We start from the raw sequence: 17,754 nt of genomic DNA, 5'->3' as shown, positions 1-17,754 counted from the left end.
CTCCCCCACAACAGACACCCTGTGAGGTGGGTGGGGCTGGAGAGGGCTCTCCCAGCAGCTGCCCTTTCAAGGACAACGTCTGCCAGAGCTATGGCTGACCCAAGGCCATGCTAGCAGGTGCAAGTGGAGGAGTGGGGAATCAAACCTGGTTCTCCCAGATAAGAGTCCGCACACTTAACCACTACACCAAACTGGCTCTAAAAGGTGTGCAGTTGTAGCAGCAACTTTAGCTGCTGGTGGTCACGCAGAAACGAGGCCACAGGCGAAATCAGGAAGAAACAGCTGTTTATTTAACGTGTACACGGACCCCAGACCAGACTCATGTCTAAACGAATCTGGGAGCCCCGATTTCAGGGAAGTCTACAGTTTTATAGTCACAGACAATCATTTCCAGTAAACGCACAATTACAGGAAAGGACCACCCCATATCCCATACATCATTACAAGCATCATATTACTAAAAGAACAAGGAGGAGACAGGGAGGGTCTTTCCATACATGGCATTGATGTTGCTAACACTCTTGCAGCAATATCCTTCATCAAAAGAGAGCCGGTCTGGTGTAGTGGTTAAGTGTGCGGACTCTTATCTGGGAGAACCGGGTTTGATTCCCCACTCCTTCGCTTGCACCTGCTGGAATGGCCTTGGGTCAGCCAGAGCTCTCATAGGAGTTGTCCTTGAAAGGGTAAGAACACTCTCAGCCCCTCCCACCTCACAGGGTGTCTGTTGTGGGGGAGGAAGGTAAAGGGAGGAAGATAAAGGAGATTGTGAGCCGCTCTGAGACTCTTCGGAGTGGAGGGCGGAATATAAATCCAATATCTTCATCTACCTCACAGGGCAGGTTATAAATCCAGTATCTTCATTTACCTCACAAGGTGTCTGTTGTGGGGGGAGGAAGGTAAAGGAGATTGTGAGCCGCTCTGAGACTCTTCGGAGTGGAGGGCAGGATATAAATCCAATATCTTCATCTACCTCACAGGGTGTCTGTTGTGGGGGAGGAAGATAAAGGAGATTGTGAGCCGCTCTGAGACTCTTTGGAGTGGAGGGCAGGATATAAATCCAATATTTTTATCTACCTCACAGGGTGTCTGTTGTGGGGGGGGGGAGGTAAAGAAAATTGTGAGCCGCTCTGAGACTTTTTGGAGTGGAGCGCCAGATATAAATCCAATATCTTCATCTACCTCACAGGGTTTCTGTTGTGGGGGAGGAAGGTAAAGGAGATTGTGAGCCGCTCTGAGACTCTTGAGTTGAGGGCAGAATATAAATCCAATGTCTTCTTCTTCAAAAAAAAACATATTTGCACCTTTGACCTGCTCCCAAGACATTTTGCAAGGTATATTTGCTCAATGCTTATTCCAGCCATTAGTTTCTCTTTTCCGCAGTTGTGGCAAAGTCCGTGGGTGAAGGATTAACTTCCTCTTTTCTTACTTTCGCAACCTAGAAGGATTATTTCACAGAGGCACCTAGCAAGCACTTTCAAAATCTCTTTGACCTTTTGTTTTCTTGCCCTTGCGCCTAATTAATGGCTTTCAATTTACCTCATTTAATATCTTTTTAATTTCAGCCCTGCTTCACAGTCCCTTCAAATGTGATGGCCCGAACTCCCTTTGGAGTTCAATTATACTTGTCACGCCCTTGTTCCTGGCTCCACCCCCAATGCCTCCTGCCTCCACCCCCAAAGTCTCCTGGCTCCACCCCCAAAGTCCCCAGATATTTCTTGAATTGGACTTGGAACGAAATATGTCTCTTCAGAAAATTAAATCTTTACAGTTAGGCGTCGCAGAGAGGTACTTGTGTTAGCAGTCAGATGCTGAAAGACAGTTTATAGCTAGAAAACCATAAACACACCTCCTCAGATATCATTCCAGAAATTTTGAAGCAGGAGCTCCTTTGCATATTAGGCCCCACCCCCCTGAAGTAGCCAATCCTCCAAGAGCTTACAGGGCTCTTCTTACAGGGCCTACTGTAAGCTCCAGAAGGATTGGCTACATCTGGGGGTTGGCCTAATATGCAAAAGAGAAAAAAGAAAAAGCTTGGGATAAGTGAAAGGCATTGCATGGCCCAAAGCGACACAAAATGGATGCCAGCCAGAAAACAAGCTTGGACTTGCAGGTTAGAGGTCTGAGATAACAGCCTCCCCCATTTTTCTTCATCCATTTTTCTGAATTAAGCAATGCTTCACACTATTTGCCAAACCTGGTAGCTCTTCTCATCTGGTTACTTATAGGGTCATCAAAGCACCTGTAATGCCTACAGTTCACCTCAGGTAAACCCATTAAGTTTTGCCCAAATCACTGTCCATCTCCGAAAAACTCACTGAGTTTGTGTTTCTAGGTCCTTGTGCACCTCTTGGTCCCTCCCTAAGCACTTTCCGGCCTTCCAGATAGCCGGGGAAGTGCCTCGAAGCCGCCTCAGAAATTAGGCACCACTTTGTAATTTTAAGAGTTTGAGAGCCCCGTGGCGCAGAGTAGTAAAGCTGCAGTGCTGCAGTCCTAAGCTCTGCTCACGACCAGAGTTCGATCCCCGGTGGAAGCTGGGTTTTCAGGTAGCCGACTCGAGGTTGACTCAGCCTTCCATCCTTCCGAGGTCTGTAGTAAAGTCTCAAATGGTCAAATGGGCAATCAATGTGAATAGAGAAATACAAATGGATACATGGGAGCACCTTTGGAAGAACTCGATGAAGATCTCAACTTGTCAGAGTATCAAAGAGAACTGTTCTAAGATGATGTATAGGTGGTATATGACTCCGAAAAAGCTGGCTAATATGAGTAAAAAGATGTCGGATAGATGTTGGAAATGTAAAATACATGAAGGTTCTTTCTTTCACATGTGGCGGACTTGTGAAAAAGCGAAAGAGTACTGGAAGATGATACAACAAGAAATCTCCAAAATTTTGGGTTACGACTTCAAGAAAACTGCAGAGACGTTCTTGCTTGGATTACAATTAGAAAAATTTCCAAAGGAAGATAGGACTTTAATTTGGTACTTGCTATCAGCTGCTAGGACATTGTATGCGCAGCTGTGGAAACAAGAAAAAATACCAGAGAAATGGGACTGGATTATGAAAGTTTTATCGTGGAGTGAGATGGACAAACTAACTAGAACTCTAAGAGACTATGATTTAGATATATTCAAAAAGGAGTGGAAGAAATTTAAAGGATATATGGAGAAAGAGTGGAATGTAAAAAGACATTGGACAATTTTTTAGTATCAATGAGAAAAAATATATATATTGAGCTTTGATCGGTTAGTAGTACCTTTAGTATTGAACTTAAATCTATAACCTCGGGGAAGTCAACATTGGAGGGAGGGGGGACTAAAATACCATATGGGTTAGTACCGAAAATTTATAATTAAATTTTGTAACCATATGTTATCAATAAATCGTTAAAACACATCCTTCCGAGGTCAGTAAAATGAGCACCCAGCTTACGGGGGGAGGGGGGGAGTGTAGATGACTGGGGAAGGCAAAGGCAAACCACCCCGTAAAAAGTCTGCCGTGAAAACGTTGTGAAAGCAACGTCACCCCAGAGTCAGAAATGGCTGGTGCTTGCACAGGGGACCTTTCCTTTCCCTTTGTAAGTGGTGTCTTTCTGAGGCAGCTTTGACCCATCCCCAGGCGGACCACGGTTGGGACAGGACAGCAGGCAGATGTGCACGTGTGGACGCACTTTTTAATCTGCCTTCCTCCCATCCATCCCCATGGCGGCTTAAAATGCCCATCTCTTATCACCCTTCTTGTACCTGTCATAAAGCACATACTTTGCACACAAAGGATCCCAGCCGAATCCACGCAACACCACAGTTCTCAAAGTGCGGTAATTTCAACAGCCAGTTTTGATACCACAACCTCCGTCCCATGATGTTCCACCATTTTGTTGGCATCCAGCGGCATCCTTAAGACCAACCAAGTTTTATGCAACGTATGAGCTTTTGTGTGCATACACATTTCCTCAAATACAGGGAGACGGAAGTTGACTCTAATTTGCTGCCACCGCGATCCAAACGGGCAGCCATGTTAGTCTGAAGCAAGAGAACAAAGTAGGAGTCCAGTAGCACCTTTAGGACCAAAAAGGTTTTATTCAGAATGCAAGCTTTCATGTGCATGCATACTTCATCAGACAATGGAATGGGGTAGAGTGAGCAGAGCTACATGAACATAAGAAGGTAAGAACATAAGAGAAACCATGTTGGATCAGGCCAATGGCCCATCCAGTCCAACACTCTGTGTCACATAAGAACATAAGAGAAGCCCTGTTGGATCAGGCCAGTGGCCCCTCCAGTCCAACACTCTGTGTCACATAAGAACATAAGAGAAGCCATGTTAGATCAGGCCAATGGCCCCTCCAGTCCAACACTCTGTGTCACATAAGAACATAAGAGAAGCCATTTTGGATCAGGCCAATGGCCCATCCAGTCCAACACTCTGTGTCACATAAGAACATAAGAAAAGCCATGTTGGATCAGGCCAATGGCCCATCCAGTCCAACACTCTGTGTCACATAAGAACATAAGAGAAGCCATGTTGGATCAGGCCAATGGCCCCTCCAGTCCAACACTCTGTGTCACATAAGAACATAAGAGAAGCCATGTTGGATCAGGCCAATGGCCCCTCCAGTCCAACACTCTGTGTCACATAAGAACATAAGAGAAGCCATGTTGGATCAGGCCAATGGCCCCTCCAGTCCAACACTCTGTGTCACATAAGAACATAAGAGAAGCCATGTTGGATCAGGCCAATGGCCCATCCAGTCCAACACTCTGTGTCACATAAGAACAGAAGAGAAGCCATGTTGGATCAAGCCAATGGCCCATCCAGTCCAAAACTCTGGTCGTTTTCGCACTAACCTTCAGCCGGCGTGATCCCCCTCTTCACCGCGCAGCATCTGCGCGGATTTCGCACTAAACGCTGCGGAGCAGCCAGAAAAGCCGGAAGCTCCCGTCGCAAATGCCGCGCAAACGCCAAACTGCTTTTTAGCGGTTTCAGTTTGAGCGGCTTTTGCGCAGGGAGCTTCCGGCTTTTCTGGCTGCTCCGCAGCGTTTAGTGCGAAATCCGCGCAGATCCTGCGCGGTGAAGAGGGGGGTCGCGCCGGCTGAAGGTGAGTGCAAAAACGACCACTGTGTCACACATAAGAACATAAGAGAAGCCATGTTGGATCAGGCCACTGGCCCCTCCAGTCCAACACTCTGTGTCACACAAGAACAGAAGAGAAGCCATGTTGGATCAGGCCAATGGCCCCTCCAGTCCAACACTCTGTGTCACACAGTGGCAAAAAAAATTAATATATATATATACACACACACACAAACACTGTGGCTAATAGCCACTGATGGACCTCTGCTCCATATTTTTATCCAATCCCCTCTTGAAGGTGGCTATGATTGTAGCCGCCACCATCTCCTGTGGCAGTGAATTCCACATGTTAATCACCCTTTGGGTGAAGAAGGACTTCCTTTTATCCGTTTTAACCTGTCTGCTCAGCAATTTCATCGAATGCCCATGAGTTCTTGTATTGTGAGAAAGGGAGAAAACGACTTCTTTCTCTACTTTCTCCATCCCATGCATTATCTTGTAAACCTCTATCATGTCACCCCGCAGTCGACGTTTCTCCAAGCTAAAGAGTCCCAAGCGTTTCAACCTTTCTTCATAGGGAAAGTGTTCCAGCCCTTTAATCATTCTAGTTGCCCTTTTCTGGACTTTCTCCAATGCTATAATATCCTTTTTTAAGTGCGGCGACCAGAACTGCACACAGTACTCCAAATGAGACCGTACCATCGATTTATACAGGGGCATTATTATACTGGCTGATTTGTTTTCAATTCCCTTCCTAATAATTCCCAGCATGCCGTTGGCCTTTTTTATTGCAAACACACAGTCTTGACATTTTCAGTGAGTTATCTACCATGACCCCAAGATCTCTCTCTTGGTCAGTCTCTGCCAGTTCACACCCCATCAACTTGTATTTGTACCTGGGATTCTTGGCCCCAATGTGCATTACTTTGCACTTGGCCACATTGAACCGCATCTGCCACGTTGACGCCCACTCACCCAGCCTCAACAGATCCCTTTGGAGTTCCTCACAATCCTCTCTGGTTCTCACCACTCTGAACAATTTAGTGTCCTCCGCAAACTTGGCCACTTCACTGCTCACTCCCAACTCTAAATCATTTATGAACAAGTTAAAGAGCATGGGACCCAGTACCGAGCCCTGTGGCACCCCACTGCTTAGACTGCCCATTTATACTCACTCTCTGCTTCCTATTACTCAGCCAGTTTTTGATCCACAAGAGGACCTGTCCTTTTACTGCATGACTCTCAAACTTTCTAAGGAGCCTTTGATGAGGAACTTTATCAAAAGCTTTCTGGAAGTCAAGGTAAACAACATCTATCGGGTCTCCTTTGTCCACATGTTTGTTCACCCCCTCAAAGAAATGTAACAGGTTAGTGAGGCAAGATCTTCCCTTACAGAACCCATGCTGAGTCTTCCTCAATAACCCGTGTTCATCAATGTGCCTATTCATTCTGTCCTTGATAATGCTTTCTACCAACTTTCCCGGTATTGAAGTCAGACTGACTGGCCTGTAATTTCCCGGATCTCCTCTGGAACCCTTTTTAAAGATGGGGTAACATTTGCTACCTTCCAGTTCTCAGGAACGGAGGCAGATTTCAATGACAGATTACAGATTTTTGTTAGAAGATCCACAAGTTCAACTTTGAGTTCTTTCAGAACTCTTGGATGTATGCCTTCTGGACCCGGTGACTTATTCGTTTTTAATTTGTCTATCAGTTGTAGGAGCTCCTCTTTTGTCACCTCAATCTGACTCAGGTCTTTCAACACCCCTTCCAAAATTAGTGGTTCTGGGGCGGGCAAAAAGTTCTCATCTTCCACAGTGAAGACGGAGGCAAAAAATTCATTCAGCTTCTCAGCCATTTCCCTATCCTCCTTCAGTAATCCTTTTACCCCATGGTCATCCAAGGGTCCCACTGCCTCCCTGGCTGGTTTCCTACTTCTAATATATTTGAAGAAATTTTTATTGTTGGTCTTTATGTTTTTTGCAATATGCTCCACATAGTCCCTTTTTGCCTGCCTGATCACAGTCTTGCATTTGATTTGCCACAGCCTGTGTTCCCTTTTACTAATCTCATTTGGACTGGTTTTCCACCGCTTAAAGGAGTCCTTCTTACCTTTTACAGCTTCCATTACTTTGTTTGATAATCATGCAGGCCTTTTCTTATGCCTGTTTGTGCCTTTGCTAACTTGTGGTATGTATTTTATCTGAGCTTCTAGGATTATAGTTTTAAATAGTCTCCAAGCTTCCCCAAGGGTTTTGACTGTATTTACCTTTCCTTTCAGTTTCCTCCTCACATGCCTCCTCATCTCAGTGTATTTACCCCTTTTAAACTTAAAAGTGGTTGTGGCGGTCTTTTTGGGCAACTCCCTATTTATGCAAACGGTGAAATCAATAACATTATGGTCACTGCTCCCAAGCGGCGCAATCACTTTTACATCTCTCACCAAGTCTTGGGCATTACTTAGGACCAAATCCAGGATCGCCCCACCCCTGGTAGGTTCTGAGACCATCTGCTCCATAGCACAGTCATTGAGAGCATCTAGAAACTCAATCTCTTTCTCTCGACCAGAACACATATTGACCCAGTCAATCTACATGCAACTGGTGGGCAGTGGCTAAGAATGCAAAGTGGTATAAAGTTAGAATCCAATGGCAAAGTAGTGAAATTTACATATGAAAGAACATTTGGTATGGATACAATCCTACTTTGTTCTACTGCTTCAGACAAAGAAGAAGAAGAAGACCATCGATTTATATCCTGCCCTTCTCTCTGAATCAGAGTCTCAGAGTGACTCACGATCTCCTTTATCTTCTTCCCCCACAACAAATACCCTGTGAGGTGGGTGGGGCTGAGAGAGCTCTCCCAAAAGCTGCCCTTTCAAAGACAACTCTTGAAAGAGCTATGGCTGACCCAAGGCCATTCCAGCAGGTGCAAGTGGAGGAGTGGGGAATCCAACCCAGTTCTCCCAGACAAGAGAGTTCTGGCTGACCCAAGGCCATTCCAGCAGCTGCAAGTGAAGGAGTGGGGAATCAAACCCGGTTCTCCCAGATAAGAGAGCTCTGGCTGACCCAAGGCCATTCCAGCAGCTACAAGTGAAGGAGTGGGGAATCAAACCCAGTTCTCCCAGATAAGAGAGCTCTGGCTGACCCAAGGCCATTCCAGCAGCTGCAAGTGGAGGAGTGGGGAATCAAACCCGGTTCTCCCAAAAAAGAGAGCTCTGGCTGACCCAAGGCCATTCCAGCAGGTGCAAGTGAAGGAGTGGGGAATCAAACCCGGTTCTCCCAGATAAGAGAGTTCTGGCTGACCCAAGGCCATTCCAGCAGCTGCAAGTGAAGGAGTGGGGAATCAAACCCGGTTCTCCCAGATAAGAGAGCTCTGGCTGACCCAAGGCCATTCCAGCAGGTGCAAGTGGAGGAGTGGGGAATCAAACCCGGTTCTCCCAGATAAGAGAGCTATGGCTGACCCAAGGCCATGCCAGCAGCTACAAGTGAAGAAGTGGGGAATCAAACCCGGTTCTCCCAGATAAGAGAGCTATGGCTGACCCAAGGCCATTCCAGCAGCTGCAAGTGAAGAAGTGGGGAATCAAACCCAGTTCTCCCAGATAAGAGAGCTCTGGCTGACCCAAGGCCATTCCAGCAGCTGCAAGTAGAGGAGTGGGGAATCAAACCCGGTTCTCCCAGATAAGAGAGCTCTGGCTGACCCAAGGCCATTCCAGCAGCTGCAAGTAGAGGAGGGGGGAATCAAACCCGGTTCTCCCAGATAAGAGAGCTATGGCTGACCCAAGGCCATTCCAGCAGCTGCAAGTGGAGGAGTGGGGAATCAAACCCGGTTCTCCCAGATAAGAGAGCTCTGGCTGACCCAAGGCCATTCCAGCAGCTGCAAGTGGAGAAGTGGGGAATCAAACCCGGTTCTCCCAGATAAGAGAGCTATGGCTGACCCAAGGCCGTTACAGCAGCTGCAAGTGGAGGAGTGGGGAATCAAACCCGGTTCTCCCAGATAAGAGAGCTCTGGCTGACCCAAGGCCATTCCAGCAGCTGCAATCAAACCCAAGGCCATTCCAGCAGCTGCAATCAAACCCGGTTCTCCCAGATAAGAGAGCTCTGGGTGACCCAAGGCCATTCCAGCAGCTGCAATCAAACCCGGTTCTCCCAGATAGGAGTCCACACAGTTAACCACTACACCAAACTGGCTGCCCACCTGGATGTACCCTTTTGCTGGTTGGTGCAACCTCTGCATGACAGTTCCTCAAGCTTTTGAGCCTGTGGGCACATTTAGAATTCTGACACAGGGTGATCAGCCCACCACACGCACACACTCACACACGAAGAGAAAACTCAGGGGAAGTCCAAGAGCAGAGAAAAAAAGAGGAGCAATTCACATAAAAGAGCCCCGTGGCGCAGAGGGTTAAAGCTGCAGTGCTGCAGTCCTAAGCTCTGCTCACGACCTGAGTTCGATCCCCGGTGGAAGCTGGGTTTTCAGGTAGCCAGTTCAAGGTTGACTCCGCCTTCAATCCTTCCAAGGTGGGTAAAATGAGTACCCAGCTTGCTGGGGAAGAAAGTGTAGATGACTGGCGAAGGCAATGGCAAACCACCCCATAAAAAGTCTGCCGTGAAAACGTGAAAGCGACGTCACCCAGAGTCGGAAACGACTGGTGCTTGCACAGGGGACTGCTTTGATCTTTTTAAATTCACGTAATACCCTGAGAAAGGAGAATGAGACAGAGACGAAAACCAACCTTCTGGCGGCCGCTGCCGCTGAAGCAATATTATTTTAATCTGCAGGGCTGATCAGGTCTCCGCTGGCTGATCAGAAGTGGCCCCACCCACTTGCTCAAACACTTGGCAAGCAACAGGTAAGGTATCCGTGGGCACTGAGGAATCTCTGACCAATTTTGCACGAGGGCTTGTTCCAGGTGGAGAGCCCTTTTGCCACCGGCGCTTCATAAGAACATAAGAGAAGCCATGTTGGATCAGGCCAACGGCCCATTCAGTCCAACACTCTGTGTCACACAGTGGCAAAAAAATGTTATATATACACACACACTGTGGCTAATAGCCACTGATGGACCTCTGCTCCATATTTTTATCTAAACCCCTTGAAGGTGGCTATACTTGTGGCCGCCACCACCTCCTGTGGCAGTGAATTCCACATGTTAATCACCCTTTGGGTGAAGAAGGACTTCCTTTTATCCGTTTTAACCTGTCTGCTCAGCAATTTCATCGAATGCCCACGAGTTCTTGTATTGTGAGAAAGGGAGAAAAGGACTTCTTTCTCTACCTTTTCCATCCCATGCATTATCTTGTAAACCTCTATCGTGTCACCTCGCAGTCGACGTTTCTCCAAGCTAAAGAGCCCTAAGCGTTTCAACCTTCTCTCCGTTTTCACACAAGCTGCTGAGGAACTGCGAGCTGCTGCGCTGTTTTCCCATGGCAAGCGGAAACCCCTTGGCAGAGGATCTTGTTTGGGGTGGGGAAGCGACGTGCCAACTCGCAGCTCCGCGGCAGCTCGTGCAAAAAATGGAGGTAAGCGCCGGAGCCAAAAGGGCTCTCCGTCTGGAACAAGCCTACTGCTAAATTGGTCCCTGTTCTACGTGTTCCGCGACCTCATCTAAACCCTCTCCCCATGGTCAAATGTTGGCTTCAGAATACAAACCAAATGTTGGTTTCAGAATTCATCCCCAGTGGGAATCATCAGCCACGACCCATGGAATTCTTCACTCTTTGGGAATGTCCTAAGGTACTCAGAGTCCATGCTGGTTTGGCAACAGTTGTTAGCACTGAGGTCACCAGGCAGAATCAGGCTGATCCAGTTTTTGGCATGGTCCGCTCTGATTAACAAACCTTCCACATCCTCCCTGCCTTTCTCAATGTTGCAAAGAGGTCCTGGATTAAGTCTTCTTCAGCCCCACCTACATCTTAGCAGGTTGGCAGCTGACATCGAGGGCGGCAGGAGGGAAGGGATTGTCTACTCCGCCGCCCTCCAACTTCACTTCTGTGCGGCGGAGGCAACAGAAGGCAAGAGCAAAGAGGCACCACTGTTGGCCCTTCTCAGTGGAAGGAGGAAGAAGCCAGATAGGTTTAGTAGAGAGGAACATAAGAGAAGCCATATTGGATCAGGCCAATGGCCCATCCAGTCCAACACTCTGTGTCACAGAAGAACATAAGAGAAGCCATCTTGGATCAAGCCAGTGGCCCCTTCAGTCCAACACTCTGTGTCACATAAGAACATAAGAGAAACCATGTTGGATCAGGCCAATGGCCCATCCAGTCCAACACTCTGTGTCACATAAGAACATAAGAGAAGCCATGTTGGATCAGGCCAATGGCCCATCCAGTCCAACACTCTGTGTCACAGAAGAACATAAGAGAAGCCATGTTGGATCAGGCCAATGGCCCATCCAGTCCAACACTCTGTGTCACAGAAGAACATAAGAGAAGCCATGTTAGATCAGGCCAATGGCCCATCCAGTCCAACACTCTGTGTCACAGAAGAACATAAGAGAAGCCATGTTGGATCAGGCCAATGGCCCATCCAGTCCAACACTCTGTGTCACAGAAGAACATAAGAGAAGCCATGTTGGATCAGGCCAATGGCCCATCCAGTCCAACACTCTGTGTCACAGAAGAATATAAGAGAAGCCATGTTGGATCAGGCCAATGGCCCATCCAGTCCAACACTCTGTGTCACAGAAGAACATAAGAGAAGCCATGTTGGATCAGGCCAATGGCCCATCCAGTCCAACACTCTGTGTCACAGAAGAACATAAGAGAAGCCATGTTGGATCAGGCCAATGGCCCCTCCAGTCCAATACTCTGTGTCACATAAGAACATAAGAGAAGCCATATTGGATCAGGCCAATGGCCCATCCAGTCCAACACTCTGTGTCACATAAGAACAGAAGCGCTATTCACACAGGAAACTACACAGAGAGAGAGAAGTTGCAAAAGGGTTTCTTTGCAATCCAACCCAGACTGAGAATACCTGAGAGAATGCAAAACTACTGGATTGCAAAGAAAGATTAAAAGTCGCTTGTTCCAGCCAGATTAACTGATTGATTAACTGTCGCTTGTTCAGCCAGAAAAATCAGCTGTAGCTGAACATGCACTTCAAGAAGGAGACCACATCATCCACTTTGAAAGAACTGAAGTCCTTTCTACGGTCTCACATTATCATACCCGCCTGAACAGAGAAGGTATTGAGATTTACAAACACCAGCACAATTTTTAACAGAAAGGAAGAAGGCATTTTCATCCACCAATCTTGGTACCCAGCTCTGCAGAACACCCTACAGACTATAAATTGCAGAAAGTCTCAGAACAACCAGCAAATTCCACAGAACAATCAGCACAGTCAACAACCATCTTCCTTATCTTCAAACCCCTTCCAACCTTCCCAGCAATTAACACAGAACAATGGTCACATTCAACAGCCAGTTTCCTTATCACTACCCTTCCAGGAAGCCCCACCAAAGAATGGACACACCCACAAACCTATTGCCCTTTCATCACACCCCCTCCAGCCTAGAAATAGCAGCTCTCCAGCAGCCCTGGCCCCACTCAATGCACAGCAGCCAAGAAGGTCTGAGCGCCTGCTCCGGCTGCAACGCCACTGAGGATGTTCTCCGCAGCTGAGAACGAAAAGTCTGGAAGGAAAACTTTCTCCAGTAGAACACAGCACTTGATCCCGAAAGAGTCTACAAACCCTAAAGATTAAAAGCTTTAAGAGGCTTAAGCGCGTAAATCGAAAGAGAGAAGGCTGAATTGAAAGAGCTGGGAAGAGGACAAACGGTTTAAAGAGGGGAACGGGACGGCAAACTCTGCCGCTCCCCATTCCTCCCCAAGAGAGGAGCTTCAGCCAATGGAGATAATAGAGGTTTTGCTCCGTAGCTCCTGTGCAACTGAGCAAGCCTTGCAAAGCAAGCTGTGATGCAGAAGGAAGCAAGATATAGGGAGAAGGAAGCAGATGACAGCCAGTTGCTCGGGGGCCTGATAGCAGCCCTCTGGGGGCCTGATTTGGCCCCCGAACTGCATGTTTGACACCCCTTTACAATTTTTGCTTGCAGGGCTCTGCAGCTTAGAGGTAACATTGCCTTAGACCATCACGAAATGCTTTGGGTTTGGCCCAGTTTCATAACGTTTTGTTTGCTTTGGTTTTCAGCCACCAGGGGTGTATGTGGGGATGGCTGCCAATCAAAGGCAAGGAAAGTGTGGGTGCGTTCAGGTAAAAAGCCTGAGTTGAGAACTGCAACATTCTGGGAGTGGGAGTGAAGAAAGGAACTCGTCTTTTGCCAGTTTCAGGTAGGACATACGAAACCATGCATTGTTCTCGTGTGTGTATTGATTTAAGCAATTCAATACCAGCAAAGTACCCAACCGTGCATTTTTAAAAGCAATTGACAGAAAGAGCTAAGAAAGAGGAACAGACGATTACGAAAGATTCCTTTTCACATCGCTTGTTCAATACCAGATTTGGTGCTGAATTGTACATGGAAACTGATTCCTATAGGGTATAATGGAGAATCGATCCACAGATATCTGGGGCTCGGGGGGGGGCTGTTTTTTGAGCTATAGGCACCAAATTTTCAGTATAGCATTCAGCACTTCTCCCCAAAATACTCTCCAAGTTTCAAAAGGAGTGGACCAGGGGATCCAATTCTATGAGCCCTAAAAGAAGGTGCCCCTAACCTTTATTATTCCCAACGGAGGGAAGGCATTTAAAAGTGTGTGGTCCTTCTAAATGTGATGGCCAGAACTCCCTTTAGGGCTGATTAAGCTTGTCACAACCTTGCTCCTGGCTCCACCCCCAAAGTCTCCAGATATTTCTTGAATTGGACTTGGCAACCCTTAGTTGAACAGCTAGATTGGAGTCCAACAGCTCCTTAGGAGACCGACAATGTTTTGGGACTATGAACTTTCAAGAGTCAAGATTCCCATCATCAGATATCTGATGTCAGAGATCTGGACTTGAATCTAGCTGTTCTCCAAGACGCCATTCCAAATGGCTGCCCATTAAATTCCATACCTTACATTTGTGGGCAAAATTGACCTGGAACTTCTGTGGAGGAAGGGTGCAGCCGCACTGGTAGTTCCTAGAGAACAGCTGGTACGGTTTGCATCACACCTCAAGAGGGGTCACGGACTCCTAATGGAGTCACTTTGGTTTCTTCTTTGCAAAACGATGAAGATCTTGCATTCAAGATTTACCCTCTCTCTGACTGGGGAAAGTGAAGGCCGGAGATCAAGTCAGAACTCTGAGTGGGTGAGAACGAAACAAACAAAGGAATCAGAAAGGGTTGAATTACAGCCACATTGCTGCCGATCAACTCCCCAGCAGTCTTTTTCCTGCTCCCCTTGCAACGGACAAATATACCAAAAATATTGTGCAAATCACACTCTTAAATAGTTTGTACAAATTAAATATATTATGAAAAGCATACAAAATTTATCATAAATTCAGAACATTTATGATAACTTTTGTATGCTTTTCATAATATATTTCATCTGTACAAACTATTTGAGAGCGTGATTTGCACAATATTTTTGGGCATATTTGTATTTTGTATATTGTGCTGCCATTGTCTTTTTTCATTTCCCCCTTGCAACACAGGCTGCTGGGATCGGGGCCAGCCCAAGAGTGCGCAGCACCCCAGGCAGACTTGCCGTGCCCTGCTCCCTCTGCAGCGCAGCGCCAGCCTCCCCCCTGCCCCTCTGGTGCGCACAGAGCAGTAACACCAACCTCCCCCTTACGTTCTCTAGCAAAGCTTCGTCGTCGTGCACTCTCTTAAGAGAACGCTTTACTGAGATTCCCGCCTCAAAACAGGTAAGGGGGAGGCTGGCGTTGCTCCTCTGAGCGTGCTGGGGAGGGGCGGGGGGAATGAGACATTTGTCTGGGGTACTGGGAGGGGGACAGGAGCCCAATTCAGTGCCCCTTTCCCGGTGCCCTAGGCAAATGCCAAATTTGCCTAGTGGGTGAGCCGGCCCTGGCTGGGATACTTTGAACTGACAACTTCCAGGCGGTGTCGCTATTACAACCGATCACCAGGCAAGAGAGATCGGTTCACCTGGAGAAAATGGCTGCTTTGGTTGCAAAGTAGACTCTGTGGCATTATACCCCCTTGAAGCCCCTCCCCTCCCCAAACCCCACCCTCTTCAGGCTCCACCTTCAAAATATCCGGGTGTTTCCCAACCCAGAGCTAGTAACCTTAGCGAGATTTGAGCCTAGGAGACCAGGAAACATGAGATTCCTCAGCAAGCTGCTTAATGAACATGAGCGTATGAAGCTGCCTTCTACTGAATCAGACCCTTGGTCCATCAAAGTCAGTATTGTCTTCTCAGACTGGCAGCGGCTCTCCAGGGTCTCAAGCTGAGGTTTTTCACACCTACTTGCCTGGACCCTTTTTTGGAGATGCCGGGGATTGAACCTGGGACCTTCTGCATGCCAAGCTGATGCTCTACCACTGAGCCACAGCCTTTACCAGTTATGAAGCTGCCTTCTACTGAATCAGACCCTTGGTCCATTAAAGTCAGTATTGTCTACTCAGACTGGCAGCGGCTCTCCAGGGTCTCAAGCTGAGGATTTTCACACCTACTTGCCTGGACCCTTTTTAGTTGGAGATGCCAGGGATTGAACCTGAGACCTTCTGCTTACCAAGCAGGTGCTCTACTACTGAGCCGCCATCCCTCCCCATGAACCTATGAAGCTGCCTTATACTGAATCAGACCCTCGGTCCATCAAAGTCAGTATTGTCTTCTCAGACTGGCAGCGGCTCTCCTGGGTCACAAGCTGAGGATTTTCACACCTACTTGCCTGGACCCTTTTTGGAGATTGAACCTGGGACCTTCTGCTTCCCAAGCAGATGCTCTACCACTGAGCCACTGTCCCTCCCCTAAATGTAGTAAGCTGGCAATGAAAGAAACAAATACCGTGATGTATTGGCTAATAATGTTTAATAATAAAACCATTTAAAAACCGTTTAAATGTATTTTTTGTACTTCACTAGAAATTACAATTTCACGTAACAATATTCTCACAGAGGTCCATTCTCACATTCCAAGATTGCAAGAAAGGTCCCGTGAACACCCGGATATAGGCTCATTTCGTCAATGGACTTCCTCAGGAGTAATCCTTTCTATATTTCTTCCAGGGCTGCCAGCACCTTGTAACAACCCAATGTTAGGGGAGGGACAGTGGCTCAGTGGTAGAGCATCTGCTTGGGAAGCAGAAGGTCCCAGGTTCAATCCCTGGCATCTCCAAAAAAGGGTCCAGGCAAAGAGGTGTGAAAAACCTCAGCTTGAGACCCTGGAGAGCCACTGCCAGTCTGAGAAGACAATACTGACTTTGATGGACCAAAGGTCTGATTCAGTATAAGGCAGCTTCATATGTTCATAATGCTCTTCTGCAACATCTTCTATCTTAAGTTTCCTCATCCACTCAATGACACTTAAGTGTATATATTTATATTAGGAGCTTAAGCCGGTCCAGACTTACTCATTTAACCAGATGCACAAGCCTTCTGGAGTTTGCTGGCCAATAGCTCTCCACGATATTTTTTTATTAGAAGCAAGCTGTTCTTATAGCTGGCCAATTGCTCTTATACTCTCTATAATAATAATTATTTATTTACTTATTCATCCATTCGCTCTTAATTTTGAGCAAGCCATCCCTTTCACAGCAAATTAGCTCAAAGCCACTTAAGTGTAAAATTTTAAGCAGGCGAGTACTGTGCCTCACGCAAAAATCTGTTAGAGTCTACTAGCAAGTGCTCTATGCCCGTAGGCTCTAAGAGGTTTGTCCTACCTGAAACTGGCAAAAGACAACTTCCTTTCTCCACCCCCCTGCCCTGAAGGATGCATTTCTTGGCTCAGGCTTTTTACTTGAACGCACCTGCAAATTGTGCACGGTGTTGCATACATGACCTCTCTTTGTCTGTCACGGAGGTGGCCAAACTTTTTCACATATATGGTGTGGCTCTTGAAGCCCTCCGCACCTGGCTTGGAGAAGGCATTTCTCTCTCTTTAAATCACTTTGCCAAGCCAGCAGGCGGCTTGGAAAATTCATTTAAATTAAAGTTGCTTTCTTTCCACCTCTCCTTCACCTCACCATTTTCCTTCCTTCCTTCCTTCCTTCCTTCCTTCCTTCCTTCCTTCCTTCCTTCCTTCCTTCCTTCCTTCCTTCCTTCCTTCCCTCAAACAACTGATATTCATGTTTTGCAGCTCTCAAAGATCTGACATTATTGTATGTGCCTCTTACATTAAGCAAGTTTGGCCACCCACAACAACATCTTAGAACTAAGGGGTGGGGACTGGCTCAAGATTGCTTTGTTTGTTTGTTTATTTATCAGATTTATAGAATTTTAGAAGTTTTCTTAGTTTCAGGAAAATTAGGAATAGGGGATAAAGGGGGATAGAAAATGAAAGTACATATTCTTTTTCTATATAAAAATACCTTCAAAAAATACAACTCTGCGTCTGCAATGTTTTCTTAGAATACATACATTGTCAATTATTATCTCTAGACTGTGTATCATCAACATTATAGCATTTTATGTTATAAGTCTCTAGAGTATATATCATCAATATTTTAGCATTCTATATTATAAATCCTTTAGTTAAAATAGCTATTGAATTTAACAAATCCAATAAAGGCAATCTTGTAATACAACGTATAGAAGAAAAGAAGATAT

The sequence above is a fragment of the Heteronotia binoei genome, chromosome 7 (genome assembly GCF_032191835.1).
Source record: "Heteronotia binoei isolate CCM8104 ecotype False Entrance Well chromosome 7, APGP_CSIRO_Hbin_v1, whole genome shotgun sequence".
NCBI lineage: Eukaryota > Metazoa > Chordata > Lepidosauria > Squamata > Gekkonidae > Heteronotia > Heteronotia binoei.
The sequence above is the reverse complement of the archived record's forward strand: the minus strand, read 5'-3'. Positions refer to the sequence as shown.